The 18,294-nt window shown below is 45.0% G+C and overlaps 1 pseudogene; it reads left to right on the top strand.

Moving 5' to 3' along the window:
- The window catches only part of LOC136455010 (26S rRNA (cytosine-C(5))-methyltransferase NOP2B-like), a 68,874-nt pseudogene extending 50,738 nt beyond the window's left edge, over positions 1 to 18,136 (top strand).
- The last annotated feature ends 158 nt before the right edge of the window (positions 18,137 to 18,294 follow it).

An 18,294-nucleotide genomic window follows, 5' to 3' on the forward strand; every position in this document is an offset into this window, starting at 1 on the left:
GTCGCACGCTGATGGGCCACCAAATGCGCAAGGTGGGCTGTAGCGTAAAATTGCATGGAATGCGGAACGACAAAATGAATCTTCCCAGCGTCCATACCCAAGTATGTGCTTGGGGAAGACTCATTGCTCTCTTGTCATGGATCTGGCTCTTTCCGGACCGACTAATTGGAGGCAGGGATGGTAGAGGTCCTTGCACCGCACTGAGTCTGGGACTCAGGAGTGGGGCTTGGAGTCCAAGTTTGGATAGGGACCTAGACACCTAGGACAATAGGGTGATGGGTTAGTCTTGCTTGTGCCTGGGGTACAAGCAGAGCATGTGTTTTCGAGGTACGCAGCTAGGGACATTGATTTGCGAATCACCGCCGAGTCGGTACGGCTTGTCTTAACTCTAGCATCGTTGTAAGAACAGGTGCTTACATAGAATGGATAGATAATAAATTAATATGGCTATGAATAATATCATAAGTAAGGATTCACTAATAGTATTGCTTTCTGCAAAAAGAAAACCAACAAACCATAAAGCTTATCATACTCCTTGGAGTTGGGAAATTATTCCCACTAGTCGGATAAGTCTTGCGAGTATATTGTATACTTAGGGTTTATTTACCCCTGTTGCAGGCAATGCATGAGAAGTACCATTGTGTGGAGGACTCTTTTGGTGGGCTCAGACGGATCCTCGTTCCTTATTGCTAGATGTTTATTTTTAAATTCCGCTGTTTATTATTCCGCACTATGACATTTGGTAATGTAACAATGTAATTTTTAAGAACTTCTGATGTATGAAATGGACAAGTATTGTAACTTGTTCTCATTATTGGATCCTTGGGAAAATGTGGATCTTGCGGGTTCTCCCTTGGGGTGCGCCCGATGGATACCGCTCGTGGTAGCTTCCTTTCAGGGTGCTTAGTGTCTGGTGGAAGACGAGCACCTCTGTAAGCATGTTATTTTAGGCGGTTCTACCACAGTTGGTACTAGAGCCAATAATGGTTATGAGTTTCATCACTCTTTTTCAAAACTTAAAAATTTGACCAACAAAAGTTTTACAAAAAGTAGGATGCAATTACATTATGTAAATAAGTATAAGCCCTAGCAATATGGTCTATCTAGGAAAGCGACACTGGTTTTATCTAATCAGTTTTCTATAGGTACACTGACTTACGTTGCGTAAGAAATCGCTTAGGATACGGAAAGTGAGTGTGCGATGTGCCAAAAATTTTACGAATGTCGCTATATTCCGGCTTGAGTGAACGTATAGGCCAAAGCATGCATCATGATACTATCATCTTGCTTAAACTAAAATCCCCCTACACATATAACTGGATTAGTAAATTGATAGGATTAACTAAAGGAATGCTTTAATAAATGTGCTGTCATTTCTCTAATCCCTTGCTTCTGATCGGGAAGGTTGTTCTAAATGGATGGTTCCTATCTCTTACAGATGAATCTAAGGTCCGGACATGGGAGCACTAGTGCTGGGGCGGGTCACGGTCCTGGCGAGGGCCAAGGCAAGAGTGGCCGGGCCAATGAGCACGGCAGCGGGGGGAGTCAGGAGACTCCACTTCTGGCTCCTCATCCTTTTTTGCCACCGCCACCACCACTGCCAATGACTCACGCTGAGATGATGGTAGAACTGATGGCTGCTCACTGCGAGTCAGCCTGTGCCATGGAGCTAATGGCACAAGCTGTCGCTGGCTTTGCCTGTGGAGGCCACGAGGGCAATGGTGGGAATGGGGGTGGTTCCCGCCATCCTGAGGGTCCCTCCTCTTACCAGGATTTCCTCAAGACGCACCCACCCACTTTCACACCGATAGATGAGGTCCTAGATGCGGAGCACTGGCTTCGCATTCTGGAGCAGAAGTTTCTGTTGCTCAACGTGGCCGATGAGCAGAAAGTGTGCTTTGCAGGGCAGCAGCTATTGGGGTCCATGAGTGCATGGTGGGATACCTTCCATGCCATGCAGCAGCCAGATCATCCGGTGACCTGGCAGGAGTTCACCGTAGCATTCAGAGAGTTCTATGTCCCTGCTGGTGTCCTCAACCGGAAGTTGACTGAGTTCCTAGAGCTATGACAAGGGAGTATGATAGTGATGGACTACGTTAATAAGGTCTATCACTTGTCCCAGTATGTTGGCATTCATGTGGACACTGACGAGAAGAAGAAGGACCGCTTCTTTCATGGCCTCTCTTATATCCTTTAGGAGAAGCTGTACACTACGAACTATCAGACCTTCGGAGCAATGATGAACGCTGCCATCGCCATGGAGGGCTTACAGCAGGATTCCCAGGCAGAGTGGAAGAGGAAGCGGGTGGCCATGGGGTCTTCTAGCCACCCTCGTACTCAGAAGGTACAGGTTGTCCGACGGGTGCCCTATCAACCATCAGGCGGGCATTCGTTTCGGCAGCCCCAGCATACTTCTCAGACTTCTTCCACACAGTACCGTGCACCCACTCAGCAGGTGCAGCCTCAGGGACAGCAGGTCCCACCTCACCAAGGATTTGGGAACAAGCCTAGGGCTTGCTTCAAATGTGGCAAAGATGGTCACTATTCCTGAGAGTGTCCCTAGAACCAGCCAGCTCAGTCTGCTCAACCATCGGTGAACTCTAGGCTAGTCAAGCGGATCGTGATCAAGAGGAAAGTGCCAGCCAGCCGATCTGGACAGGTGAATTTCATGGATGCTGAGTAGATATTATAGTAGGAACCGGTGATGGCTGGTATGTTTACCATCGATTCCCAACCAGCTTATTTGTTGTTCGATTCTGGTGCATCACATTCATTTATGAGCATGGGATTTGTAGACCGGCACAATATACCACTTATGGCAATATGGTATGCATATAGAATCCGTATTGCGGGTTTGCAGATGTGCATCAATACCCGAACGGACACAGTAAGCTTGGTATTAGCCACCCACACTTACCGCCTATAGTTCATGGTACTGCCTGGGCAAGGCATTGATGCAATCCTTGGAATGAACTGGTTGCGTGTGTAAGGGGTAGTCTTGGATTTGAAGCGGAGAAGTGTCGAGTTATGACTTCCTTCTTCTGAGGATAAAATGTCTCTTCTTGTACCCTCAGATCCAGTCTTACCTGTTGCTGCTCATGCTGAAGCCTCTCCTGATCTTACCTCCATTCCGATAGTATGTGAGTTCCTGGATGTATTTCCTAAAGATCTACCTAGGTTGCCACCGGACAGAGAGGTAGAATTCTCCATTGAGCTAGAGTCTGGTACCGCTCCTATCTCCCGACGCCCATACCGCATGGCTCCAAGGGAATTGGCTAAGATGAAGAAGTAGCTGGAAGAGTTGATGGGAAAAGGTTTCTCCATCTTAGTTCTTCACCATGGGGTTGCCCAGCCATTTTTGTGAAGAAGAAGGATGGTACTATGTGGATGTGTGTGGATTACCGCCCTCTTAATGCGGTAACAATTAAGAACAAGTATCATTTGCCCCACATAGATACTTTGTTCGATCAGCTAGCTGGTGCCAAGGTGTTCTCAAAGATTGACCTTCGTTCAGGCTATCATTAGATCAAGATTAGACCGCATGATATACCAAAGACAGCTTTTTCTACAAGGTATGGGCTATATGAGTACCTAGTGATGTCTTTTGGTCTCACTAACGCTTCTACATTCTTCATGTACCTGATGAATTCAGTCTTTATACCAGAGCTGGACAAGTTTGTGGTAGTATTCATTGATGATATCCTAATATATTCCAAAAATGATGAAGAGCATGCCCAACACCTTTGGATAGTACTGGCTTGACTAAGGGAGCACAAGTTGTATGCTAAATTCAGCAAGTGTGAGTTTTTGTTAGATTGAGTGCAGTTTTTGGGGCATGTGTTGACACCTGACGGCATTTTAGTAGATCCCAGCAAGGTGCAAGATGTGTTGGATTGGAAGTCTCCCAACTCTATGCACCAGATTCGTCAGTTCCTTGGTCTCGCTGGGTACTATCGGTGTTTCATCCTGGATTTCTCCAAGATAGCCCAGCCAATGACCAAGCTGCTCCAAAAAGAAGCCAAGTTTGATTAGAGCCCAGCCTATGAAGAAGCCTTCCAAGCTTTGAAGACATTTCTAACCACTGCTCCTGTGTTGGCCCAACCAGATATTGATAGACCCTTTGATGTGTATTGTGATGCCTCGAAAATAGGGTTGGGATGTGTGCTTATGCCAGATGGGCGTGTGATAGTTTATGCTTCGCGCCAACTGAAAAAGCACGAAGTGAATTACCCAACTCATGATTTAGAGCTGGCTACTGTGGTCCACTCTCTAAAGATTTGGAGGCACTATCTGTTGGGAAACAAAGTGCATATCTCTATCGATCACAAAAGCCTCAAGTATATTTTCACTCAGTCTGAACTAAATATGCGGCAAAGGAGATGGTTAGAATTGATAAAGGATTATAACTTGGAATTCCATTATCACCTAGGAAAGGCCAATGTAGTGGCTGATGCTTTGAGCCAAAAGTCACACCAGGTTGAGGAAACAACTTTGTCTCTCAACCATGCAGAAGTGTTGGCTCACATTGCCTTGACCTCAGAGTTGCTTGAGCAGATTATTCTTGAGCAAAGGCAAGATCCTAAAGAAATCCCTCACATCAGGAAATTGATTGCCAAAGGGTGTGGCCCTCACTTTACTGTTGATGAGCATGGAGTAGTGAGATACAAGGATAGACTGGTGGTTCCATCCAGTGAGGAGCTAAGAAGGAAGATTCTGAGTGAAGCTCATCATTTGAAGCTGTCTATTCATCCTGGTAGTAACAAGATGTACCATGATCTGAGCCCCTTGTATTGGTGGTCTAACATGAAGCAGGACATCACCCGGCACGTCACGGAGTGCGACACTTGTGGGAGAGTTAAAGCAGATCATATGCATACTCTAGGATATTTGCAGCCCTTGCCCATTCCTATGTGGAAATGGGAAGATATTTCCATGGATTTCATTGTGGGTTTACCCCACACAACCAAGGGCTATAACTCTATCTGGGTCATTGTGGATCGCCTTACCAAGTCAGCTCATTTTCTTCTGGTGAATTCCACCTATTCTGCTAGGCAGTATGCCGAGTTGTACTTGGACCGGATTGTGACCTTACACGAAGTTCCCCTCACTATCATCTCTGATAGGGGGTCAGTTTTTGTCTCTCGCTTCTGGGAGCAACTCCAGGAGTGTCTTGGAACTAGTCTCCTCCGTAGTTTAGCCTATCACCCCCAGACTGATGGCCAAACCGAAAGGGTGAACCAAGTGCTTGAAGATATGTTGAGAGCTTGTGCCATTTCTTCTCCTAAGAAGTGGGATGGATGCCTGAAGTTAGCCAAATTTTCTTACAATAATAGCTACCAAGAGAGCATTCGCATGGCATCATTTGAAGCTCTGTATGGAAAGAAATGCCGAACGCCACTTAATTGGGTTGAAGTGGGAGACCATGGATACTTTGGGCCAGAATTCATCAAGGAGGCTCGAGAGCAAGTCGTCCTTATTCAAAGTCATTTGAAGGCAGCTCAGAGCTGACAGAAAGCCTATACAGACAAGCGAAGAAGGCCCTTGGAGTTTGAAGTTGGGGATTATGTGTACCTCAAGGTGTCTCCTATGAGAGGGGTGCATCGGTTTGGTATCCATGGCAAGCTAGCTCCCCGATACGTGGGTCCTTACAAAGTTTTGAAGCAGTGTGGCCCAGTTGCTTACCGTCTATGGCTTCCCGATATTTTATCTGCGGTACACAATGTGTTCCATGTATCGCAATTGAAGAAATGTTTGCGGGTTTCGAATGAAGCTATGGAAATTGAAGGGCTTCCCCTCTAGCTAGATTTGACTTATGTTGAGCACCCTATCAAAGTCCTGGATGAGAAGGAAAGGGTGATAAGAAATAGTGTGGTAAAGTTCTACAATGTGCAGTGGCAAAACCATTCAGAGGATGAGGCCACGTGGGAACAAGAGAGTTACCTATTGAAGCATTACCCCCACCTCCTCGTTGGTTCTGATAGTTAGTTGTTGCGTCGAAATTTATTTACTATCTACCTCTCACACTAGGCACATGAAATCTCGGGTCGAGATTTTGTTTTAGGGGGGTAGATTTGTAACACCCTTGGTGTTACACTGTACAGCTTTTTGCTAAAACACTGCATAAGCATCATACTTGTGTGAAAATGAGTGAAGTATAGAGTATAAAGTAATGTACATAACTTGAAACGTTCGTCGGCAACACGAAACAAATGTTACATTTCATGTCGCTTTATATCATTTAGGGTTCTAAGTGAATTTTTATTGAACGAAAATGCTATAAAATGCTTATGCGAAACTTTGATAAAGTTTGTAGTACAAACTTTGTAGGAGACGGTGAAATACTCGCGGTCGAGAATGGGATTCGCTAGCTAGTGTATCGAATGGCTTGGAAATCAAATTGACGCAAAATCCGATCGTGTTTTGGTTGAAGTTCCTAAGTCAAGAAACGGATTGACGAAGTAAAGTTCGACAAATTTTGTAGAACGATCGGATTAGGTAGTGGCATGGTTTTAGGGTTTCCTCTAGGAGCCTAATATATTAGCTAGAGCGTAAAATAGGTGGTGTAGTTACTGGACCATCGAGTTGGTTTTTGTAGCAACTTTAAAAAGCATGCACAACATGGTTTCTACCTCCGGGCACGGTCACCACCTCAGTTTGGCTTGTCACCGCTGCACTAGCCTGCCCAGCACGCGTTGCCATGCTGGTCGCATCGCCACTGCCACGCATGTGCATGCACGCCCATGCACGTGGCCCCGCGCCTGTGCATGCACGCCCATGCATGTATGCCTGTGCATGCACGCCCGTGCACGTGGCCACAGCCTCCTGCCACCATGCTCTAGCATGCAGCTCGCACCGCCGCTGCTGCCATTGCCGCACCCCGGCCACCACTGCCGCGCGGCTACTGCTGCGGTTGACTGTCACAGCTGCATGTGTGAGCTTGCCCACCTGCCTCTGCTAGCACGCCCATGCTTGATGCGATGCTACGTGGAAGTTCTCCCTACCCGACGCCGTCCACTATGACGCAAAGGACCGAGCATCCGTCGACTTGCGTGTTAGGCTGTGCGGCCAGCCGTCTAGAGCATGCCTCATTGTTCCCCACCACCCTGTAGCCCGTGCATGATTGCTCACCATGTGGATGGTCATGTCATGCCATGGCAGCAATGAGACAAGCCTCACCTATCCTCCCCTGTCTCTGCTGGCGCCATGGCCGATGGGCCCGCTCCCTTCGATTCGCCATGGTGGCGGCACCGTAATCAAATTAGCCACGTCCTCGGCTTCGCTGGGTAGCCAGTCACCCACCCGACCCCACCTTGCTGCAAGTATCACCGCAAGGTGCCCCAATTTGGAGCTGTCTCCCCGCTGGGTCAATAAGATCGAGTTGGCATGCGCCGTCGGCAAGCCGCTTATCCAGAGCAGCTCGTGGCAATTCCTTGCACCACTAGCCTTGCCTCCATCTCCTAATCACCCTGCGCACCTCTGTCGAAGCTCTACCACCGCCTAGCCTTCCCTAACGCGGCCGTGCCATCACCGTGCGTCGCCACACCATCCATGCGCACGCGGTCATCTTAGCTCGGGCCATCTCCGATCGAACCACCGCCTCGATTGGTTCCGTGGTGAGTCCCTTGTAATGTAGACGGGGATCCCGATCTTCCGTCAGGTGATGATAACTATCGTTGTGGCGGAGAATGACACACCGATCCGGCTTCAGATCGAAAGATCGAACCCTGCAATCTTAGCACCATAGCTCCTCTGGTTATCAACCAAGTCTTGGACCAGGTTGACCTCGCCAAGAAGGCTAATCCCTGCCTGCGCAACGAAGAACACAAGCAAGAACAAGAAAGATCGCAACCAAATTGCAGATGTATGATTAATCTCACGAGTTGGGGTCTCACAAACCGAAGAACGGCAAAACTGTTTCTTGACAGACTAATCTAAGCAAAACCCCAAAACCTAATGTAGGTGGTGGCTACTGATTATATAGCCTAAGGGACATCCAAGGATCCCTCTTCATGTCCTAAAGGTGTCCCAACACGTTACAAGGCCCAACGGCCCAAAAGAAGGTGTCGCAGCACCCTGACAGATTCTGGATGCTAAATTATTTCGACGATTCCTATTGATTCCGAAGAGCTTTTGATGTAAAACCACTGGGATTGGCTTCCTTATCAAATTATCTTTCCATCCATATGTGGATCATCGAAAACGGAGTCCAGATGCATCCTGGGTGTCCATTTTATTGCAGACGGGTCCTGACGGCCGAGGCAGACTCGAACTCGGATTGGACTGGGCCTCTGGCTTGGCTTGGACGTCCTTGTTGGCCTCCTAAGGTGGTGGCCAAGGAGGAGGACGTCCAAGGGCTTTCTTGGTGGGTTCTCCAAGTCCTTGGGGTGTGCTTCCACTTGGGCCAGGGTTCCAAGGATGAATAACAAGCCCATGACAACAGTGTAGCTCCCGCCAGAAATAGTGACTTAATATATTGGTGATTTGGAGGCCTTGCCGATGTGATATTGAGATGGAACCAGATCTATTTGAAAGCTTATCAAATAAGCTTTCCATCAAGTGCTCATTGACCTCGATCGCACTCCGGATGGATGAGTTATGGCCTTCCCAATGAGGCACTATCGGGCTGCCGACGAACCGAAAGTTCAACTTTGATGAACTTCCATTATGAAACACATTTGAACCTACAATCAAATAGTGACATGTACATGTGGAACCAAGTGAATTATAACCAAAGCCACTATGCAAATGTAGGAACGAGCACACCTTATAATCATTGTTCGTATCCGAAGGTGCCATGTCCTCATCATCCTCCCCTTCTTGACAACAAACCGTCCTCGGTTTGGGATTAGATGAAGAAAACATTGTTGGTAGTAGCCAACATTGCTCCCCTTCTTGAAATTTAACATATTTCTTTATAAAAAAACTAGGGGAACTCGACATGACAAGATTATAGCAATTGCAATCCTTTGGTTGATCATACTTTTGCACAATATAAGGAGATTTCAGATTTGAACAAATATAGACACGATGCACCATATACTCTCCTTTACAATTATATTTTCCAATAAAATGATATGTATGTCTAGAGAACCATGGCAAATCAGCATAGGCATAAAGTTTCTCCTCTAAAGAACTAAGATTACACGGAACATCAAATTCAATGTAACCCAAAGTATTTAAAGAAGACAATAATTTCAGCTCATCAACTTCACTAGCATTATGAATAACAAGTCTATTTTCAGCACAAGTGCTCATTTTCAGCACACATATAGCATGATCATTCTTCAATGATTGCATGGGTATAACATAAATATCATCATGCAAGTCATCTTTGTCATAAGAAACATCAAGCAAATTATCTTGTGACAAAGGTAAATCAAGCGAATGCTCCACTAAAATTTGCTCTATCATAGCATGATTGGTGGAAAAATTCAGCACATCAAGAGAACTCTCACCTTCTGTGAGTTTAGCATCATGGGCATTACCTTTGCTCTCATGTTCAGCAGGGGTAATAGTTGATGGTTCTGAATTTTCACATGAGGCTGTGAGCTTCTCATTTTCTATCACGTCATCTTTGCTCTTTTCTACATTGTCCTGCAAAAGGTTAGGCATAGTAGGAGGAATAACAACAGACTCTTCCTCTAAATGGTGCACCTCATCATATAAAGTCAAAATAGGAGGTGGATTAACAAAGGTTTCTCGCATAAGAAGTTTCATATCATTCCAAGTTTGAGGCTTATCAGAAGGATCTAAAGACTCCCACCAAGATAAAGTAGAATGTCGCAAAACACTAGCTGCATTTTTTACCTTCCTCCTTGGACACATAAAGCGAGTAGCAAATATGTTATCGATGGCAATTTACCACTCCATGTACTCATCAGCACCTATACCATCATAAGTTGGTGGATACGAATAACCTGTCATTGTTAGAAGACAGTAAAAGACAATACAAAAATATTATCCCTATCAAATGACTACGTGGTTGCAGTGGTGTCACTTTTGACAGCAAGTGGAAGCGTCTTACCAAGCTCTTACAAAGTTCTTACCAATGCAAGCAGTGGGCGGTACAACCGGCGGCTGGTTCGTGATACCTATGAGGTAGTGGTACCGAGATTGCAAGGACCTTTTTTCTGTACTGATCTGAAGTATATATGTGGTGCTTGGGAGGCATGAAAAAAAAACAAATATATATATGTGGCACACAAGTCAGTGACAAACAGCAATATTGAATAAATGTCCAGAGCACTTGTCCTAGTTGCTGGCCTATACGTGTTCCTATCACCAGTTGTGATAAACAAGAGAGGAAACAAGGATGAAAGGAAACAAGTATTAAAGGTAGCAACGGATATGAACAAGGCAAAAGGTACCACAAACAATAGAGCTATTGAGTGTTCCTTATGTGCTCCTTTTCGATATCTTCTATTCTCTTTTACTATTTTTTTTCTTTTATTTTTTTTGTCTAATCTTTTTTCTTGCTTTTGATCTTTTGATATTTTTTTCTCAGCAAGGAGCACACAAGAATAAACCACAAAAAATTTGAGCTCAATTGAATAAAAGATGTGGCCTATAGAAAATTAGGACTGTGCTCTAAAAAGCATACCAAAACTTGTGGGCTCAGAAACTCAACTTTCCTAATCGAATTTCGCAAATCTAATTTTTGCGAACCCAGCTATGCTGGGATGAAATAGATCTAAAATTTTCTGGCGTTCTCCGTAGATATAAAATTTGTCCCGTTTCGAGTTCGGACGCAAAAGTTATGACTGTTTTAAGGAAGCTGCTCAAATTAGGGATTTAGTGGACACAAGATGCAAACCGATGCTGATACGGAATAGCGGCGGGTGAAGGGATCAACACAAACTAGAAAAGAACACAATCTAAACCAGCAACAAGACTTTGACCTAGGACACAAACTCAACAAAGCGGACTCTGAAACTGAATCATGAAAAGGCTATGGCGCGGATGGTTATAGGATAGGAAACAAATATGGCATTGGACTATGGGATAAAAGCAAAAACACTCAAACGAGGGAATAAATGTGAACCTGACAGTATACCTTAGCTCTGATTACCACTTAGTGGAGATGGGGATCCCGATCTTCCGTCAGGTGATGATAACTATCGTTGTGGCGGAGAATGACACACCGATCCGGCTTCAGATCGAAAGATCGAACCCTGCAATCTTAGCACCATAGCTCCTCTGGTTATCAACCAAGTCTCGGACCAGGTTGACCTCACCAAGAAGGCTAATCCCTGCCTGCGCAACGAAGAACACAAGCAAGAACAAGAAAGATCGCAACCAAATTGTAGATGTATGATTAATCTCACGAGTTGGGGTCTCACAAACCGAAGAACGGCGAAACTGTTTCTTGACAGACTAATCTAAGCAAAACCCCAAAACCTAATGTAGGTGGTGGCTACTGATTATATAGCCTAAGGGACATCCAAGGATCCCTCTTCATGTTCTAAAGGTGTCCCAACACGTTACAAGGCCCAACGGCCCAAAAGAAGGTGTCGCAGCACCCTGACAGATTCTGGATGCTAAATTATTTCGACGATTCCTATTGATTCCGAAGAGCTTTTGATGTGAAACAACTGGGATTGGCTTCCTTATCAAATTATCTTTCCATCCATATGTGGATCATCAAAAACGGAGTCCGGATGCATCCTGGGTGTCCATTTTATTACAGACTGGTCCTGACGGCCGAGGCAGACTCGAACTCGGATTGGACTGGGCCTCTGGCTTGGCTTGGACGTCCTTGTTGGCCTCCTAAGGTGGTGGCCAAGGAGGAGGACGTCCAAGGGCTTTCTTGGTGGGTTCTCCAAGTCCTTGGGGTGTGCTTCCACTTGGACCAGGGTTCCAAGGATGAATAACAAGCCCATGACAACAGTGTAGCTCCCGCCAGAAATAGCGACATAATATATTGGTGATTTGGAGGCCTTGCCGACGTGATATTGAGATGGAACCAGATCTATTTGAAAGCTTATCAAACAAGCTTTCCATCAAGTGCTCATTGACCTCGATCGCACTCCGGATGGATGAGTTATGGCCTTCCCAATGAGGCACTGTCGGGCTGCCGACGAACCAAAAGTTCAACTTTGATGAACTTCCATTATGAAACACATTTGAACCTACAATCAAATAGTGACATGTACATGTGGAACCAAGTGAATTATAACCAAAGCCACTATGCAAATGTAGGAACGAGCACACCTTATAATCATTGTTCGTATCCGAAGGTGCCATGTCCTCATCATCCTCCCCTTCTTGACAACAAACCGTCCTCGGTTTGGGATTAGATGAAGAAAATATTGTTGGTAGTAGCCAATGGAGACGGGGATCCCGATCTTCCGTCAGGTGATGATAACTATCGTTGTGGCGGAGAATGACACACCGATCCGGCTTCAGATCGAAAGATCGAACCCTGCAATCTTAGCACCACAGCTCCTCTGGTTATCAACCAAGTCTCAGACCAGGTTGACCTCGCCAAGAAGGCTAATCCCTGCCTGCGCAACGAAAAACACAAGCAAGAACAAGAAAAATCGCAACCAAATTACAGATGTATGATTAATCTCACGAGTTGGGGTCTCACAAACCGAAGAACGGCGAAACTGTTTCTTGACAGACTAATCTAAGCAAAACCCCAAAACCTAATGTAGGTGGTGGCTACTGATTATATAGCCTAAGGGACATCCAAGGATCCCTCTTCATGTCCTAAAGGTGTCCCAACACGTTACAAGGCCCAACGGCCCAAAAGAAGGTGTCGCAGCACCCTGACAGATTCTGGATGCTAAATTATTTCGACGATTCCTATTGATTCCGAAGAGCTATTGATCTGAAACCACTGGAATTGGCTTCCTTATCAAATTATCTTTCCATCCATATGTGGATCATCGAAAACGGAGTCCGGATGCATCCTGGGTGTCCATTTTATTGCAGACTAGTCCTGACGGCCGAGGTAGACTCGAACTCGGATTGGACTGGGCCTCTGGCTTGGCTTGGACGTCCTTGTTGGCCTCCTAAGGTGGTGGCCAAGGAGGAGGACGTCCAAGGGCTTTCTTGGTGGGTTCTCCAAGTCCTTGGGGTGTGCTTCCACTTGGGCCAGGGTTCCAAGGATGAATAACAAGCCCATGACAACAGTGTAGCTCCTGCCAGAAATAGCGACATAATATATTGGTGATTTGGAGGCCTTGCTGATGTGATATTGAGATGGAACCAGATCTATTCGAAAGCTTATCAAACAAGCTTTCCATCAAGTGCTCATTGACCTCGATCGCACTCCGGATGGATGAGTTATGGCCTTCCCAATGAGGCACTGTCGGGCTGCCGACGAACCGAAAGTTCAACTTTGATGAACTTCCATTATGAAACACATTTGAAACTACAATCAAATAGTGACATGTACATGTGGAACCAAGTAAATTATAACCAAAGCCACTATGCAAATGTAGGAATGAGCACACCTTATAATCATTGTTCGTATCCGAAGGTGCCATGTCCTCATCTCCATTATGAAACACATTTGAACCTACAATCAAATAGTGACATGTACATGTGGAACCAAGTGAATTATAACCAAAGCCACTATGCAAATGTAGGAACGAGCACACCTTATAATCATTGTTCGTATCCGAAGGTGCCATGTCCTCATCACCTTGAGCTCACTAGCTACCCGTTTTGCCCCGGCTTTGCTATCACTCACCGGAATGCCACCGCCATGGCTATAGGGTCTCCGCCACCGTGGTTTGACCTCGCTACAGTGTTCTGGCTCACGTTTACTTCGCCCGGCGCTTCGTGTTCACTCCTAGGTAGGTGTCGGTCCCGTAGTTAGGGCGAGGAAGGGCTGTGCTCGCCGGTGTAGCCGCCCGGTGCCAGCGCCGCCACGCCGGTGCGTGCACGGGTCCCGGGGGACTCGGCCATGGTAAAGAAGAAAGAGGGGAGGGTACTAGATGTGAAAACAGCGACTCAACTAAATAGTGTTCGAGTAAGCTTCGTAAATAGAAAAAAGAAAATGGGGGTTCTTTAGCAAAAGCGCCAACCGCGCGTGGGTCTCCCCACGTTTGGCCACTGTCGTGGGGGTGGGCCGCCGCGTGGGTCATGCTGGTGTGCGCGCATGGGTCATGGTAGTGGGCCGAGCTGCGTCGCGAGTTGGGCCGCGCAGTAGAATACGTTTTCCAATTTTCCAGTGAATTACAAATGTTTATTCAATATAGTTTTTAGCTGCACTTTGATAAATTGTAGAAAATCTTGTAGATGTCCAAAAATAGTGAAACCAAGTTTGTTAGGTTCACAAAAATGTCATCTATCTGTTAGTCTTGGTAGATGATAGTTATCTATGATAGTGATGGGCTCATAAAATCCAAACTAGAGAGCTTAGTATTATATAGATTAATATTTGTAGGAATTTTTGTGGTAAATTGGTGATAGCTATAATTATGAAAATTTTACACTAGGCTCACTAGATTACTAGGTACTTGCTGTAAATTTTGTAGCCCTAGAGTAAGTTGATAAATAGAGTAGCTATTATCCTTGTTTTATCATATATAGATTAAAGCGGTATTAGGAGTAAGAATACCTTTAGTTGATGTGATAATGTATGTCATGCTTCGTACTTGTTAGTAGTAACATTAGGTAACTTAGTACCTTAGCCGGTAGCACTAGCTAGTAGTTAGACAGATGTATTTTTATTTTAAGAGTTGTTGTTTCCATATTACTAAGTATTGCATCATCATTTCATGCATGTAGATCACAAGTTGGTAGAGTTCGTGCCCATGGATGAACAGGAGTATGAGGAAGTCATTGAGGAGTACGAGGAGGAGATCCTTGTGCAGGAGGGAGCCTTGGAGCCTTTTGGTGCTGACTTTGCTGACCCGTCGCCTGCCCAAGGCGAGCCCCGGTGCATAACCCCTATTTTATGATCACTGAATATATATATGATGTGCATTTAAGTTACAGGCATTTTATGGAGACTACATGCATAAATATATCTACCTATGAGTCCTACTAGTATAGGTCGAGTAGCTGCTATGCTCAGGATATCGGTAGCATGAGTAACCTACCGTTACTCGCAAATAGGTGATAAATATGACCACTCATGATAAAATGGTGGAAAGGAAAATGGTGACCGAGCAGGGATATGGTTTGGGTACTGGTGGGTGTAAGGGGTTGTGTCCTGAGGCCAATAGGGCATAGCTCGGTTACACTTTTTTCCTGTCTGTGTCGGTTAAGGACCGGTCGTTGCAATGGACGCTGGGCAAATTACAGATCTATTATCCCGAGCACATACTTGGGTATGGGCGTAGGGAAGACTTGTTGCTCTCTTATCGTGGATCCAGCTCTTTCTGGACTGACTGATTGGAGGCGGGGATGGTGGAGGTCCTTGCACCGCACTGAGTCTAGGACTCAGGAGTGGGGGCTTGGAGTCCAAGTTTGTACGGGGACCTAGACACCTAGGACAGTAGGGTGATGGGTTAGTCCTGCTTGTGCCTGGGGTACAAGCAGGGCATGTGTTTTTGGGGTACCTAGTTGGGGACATTGATTCATGAATCGCCGCTGAGTCGGTACAGCTTGTCTTAACTCTAGCATCGTAGTAAGAACTGAAAGATGGAAGGTGATGAAATGGAACAGATTGCTCAACTCTTGCTTGAAAGTAGAACAGGTGCTTACATAGAATGGATAGATAATAAATTAATATGGCTATGAATAATATCATAAGTAAGGACTCACTAATAGTATTGCTTTCTACCAAAAGAAAACCAACAAACCATAAAGCTTATCATACTCCTTGGAGTTGGGAAATTATTCCCACTAGTCGAATAAGTCTTGCGAGTATATTGTATACTCAGGGTTTATTTACCCCTGTTGCAGGCAATGCATGAGAAGTACCATTGTGTGGAGGACTCTTCTGTTGGGCTCAGACGGATCCTCGTTCCTTATCGCTAGATGTTTATTTTTAAATTCTGCTGTTTATTATTCCGCACTATGACATTTGGTAATGTAATAATGTAATTTTTAAGAACTTCTGATGTATGAAATGGACAAGTATTGTAACTTGTTCTCATTATTGGATCCTTGGGAAAAATATGGATCTTGTGGGTTCTCCCTTGGGGTGTGCCCGACGGATACCGCCCGCGGAAGCTTGCTTTCGGGGTGCTTAGTGTCTGGTGGAAGACAAGCACCTCCGTAAGCGTGTTATTTCAGGCAGTTCTACCACAGTTAAACTGGTCGGACGCCTATCTCAGTGGCTCGGACACCCACTTCGATAGCTCGAACGCTCATTCGAACTGCTCGGATGCTTGCTTCAACAGCTCGGCACCTATTTAAACTGATCGGAAGACTGATCCTAATGAGTTATTGCAAGTTGGATAGGTCAGATGGACACAAGATGGTGTTGCTCAGTGGATGCAAGGTGCTCAGGGACTAGCTATGGGGGTATGACCTCTGGTACCCACAAGGCTCCACATGGGCCGAGCCTCTAGGGGAGGCCCAGCCCATAAGACTAAGCACGGGTCATGCCACCGGTCGAGGCCCATCTCGCAAGACAACACCACACGAAGTACGTCATAGGACGACGTGCTTCACAAGGCAACGTAAAGATTATCGGTGATCGATGAAATCTGCTCGGATATGATTGATATTATATGATCTGTAACTTCCTATCTTGTAAACCGATCAGAATGGAAATAACCGATCTGTAACCCTACCCCCCAAGCTACATAAGGCGGGTAGGGACCCCCTCGTTTTAATCGAATCATACACAACACAAACCACAAAGACACAGGACGTAGGGTATTACGTCGAGTTCATGGTCTGAACTTGTCTAAATCATTGTCTCTTGCGTTCTGTGTCACCATCTAGTTCCCTCACGCGCACCTCCACCGATTCATCTACTACCGTGGGCATACCCCTCAGTAGACTATCGACCAGATTTCATCGACATACACTAAAGGTATACTGCATGTGGTCAATTTAAAAGTGTATGAGTGGTACCAGTGCCACACAGTTATTTGGTTTACTGTTTGTTGTCAGTTTGCTTCATATCTTCTTAGACTCTGCTCTTCTCGATAACTTTATTTACCTTATTGCATTGGATCCAAAGGCTTTTGTTGTTATTGCATTCAAGGTTTGGTGAATTTTGCACTTTTTAGACATGGAGGAGGGATCTTGCTGGTGCTCTTATACCAAGCGGATTTAATTTGGACCCAATAGGCAAATGGTCAAAGGTATTGTTCAAGTATTGTTTCCCATACATGGTAAACCACAACAAACTTACAACCCCCCTGGTTGAAAATGGCAGGTAGGATTAGTTGTTTATGACTCAACCATTTCAGCTGGTGCTACTACTAAGTATATGGCTGGACATTACATGGCATACTCTCTCTACCTTTTCATTATGTTGAAACATTTTGCTTTCTATCCATTATTTTGACTGATAATATGGTCTTACAGAAACAAGGTGCAAGTTCTTTCTTACCAGTGATGGAACTTGCTCCATAGGAAAAGGAGCGAATTGTTGATATGGCGTAAGTTGTTTTCCTTTTCTTTGGGCAAGAGTTCATTTCTGTTATGACATCAAAATTAGCAATGTAACTGTAACTCTTCTCATGCTACAATCTTAAGATATTACGCACTTGTTTCAGAATTTTGATGTTAATCTTCAATTGGTTTATTCATTAGGGCTATGCTGTCATATATTGTGACCAATTTAGAATTGATTATTTTTTGTTTATAGTGCTGCTCTAGGCGGTAAGACTACGTACATTGGCGCTCTTATGAAGAATACTGGTTAGTTCATTGAACCTGACTTGAATACTGTGATCACTCTAGTAGAGTAATTTCTCTATATGTTCTTGTTTTGTACCATCATTAAATTAAATAAAGGTGTTGGTTTCTTCATATGCCATATACAGGAATCATCTATGCAAATGAGTTCAATGAGAAAAGGTTGCATGGACTCTTGGGAAACATCCATCGCAAGGGCGTGACAAATACCATAGTTTGTAAATATGACGGTAAAGAGGTAAAAAGATAATATACCTACTATCCTATTGGTATTGATTGGGCCAAAATACTGCAGTCTGATAACTTGGTGTCATTGTTTGTGGGATTTGTCAAGTGTGTTGTAACCAAGATAGGCTGACCTTGAACCAAGGTTATAATCTATTGTTAATCACTTCTGTTTATACAGGGAAACATAACTAACAATTTCATCATTTTAATGGAACAATATTTTTTGAGTCCTGGTAGTTCTGTAGTGTTTCATTTAGGCTTGGGCACAGCATGTTCCCAGTAGAAATG

This window comes from Miscanthus floridulus, chromosome 5 (genome assembly GCF_019320115.1).
Source record: "Miscanthus floridulus cultivar M001 chromosome 5, ASM1932011v1, whole genome shotgun sequence".
Classification (NCBI taxonomy): domain Eukaryota; kingdom Viridiplantae; phylum Streptophyta; class Magnoliopsida; order Poales; family Poaceae; genus Miscanthus; species Miscanthus floridulus.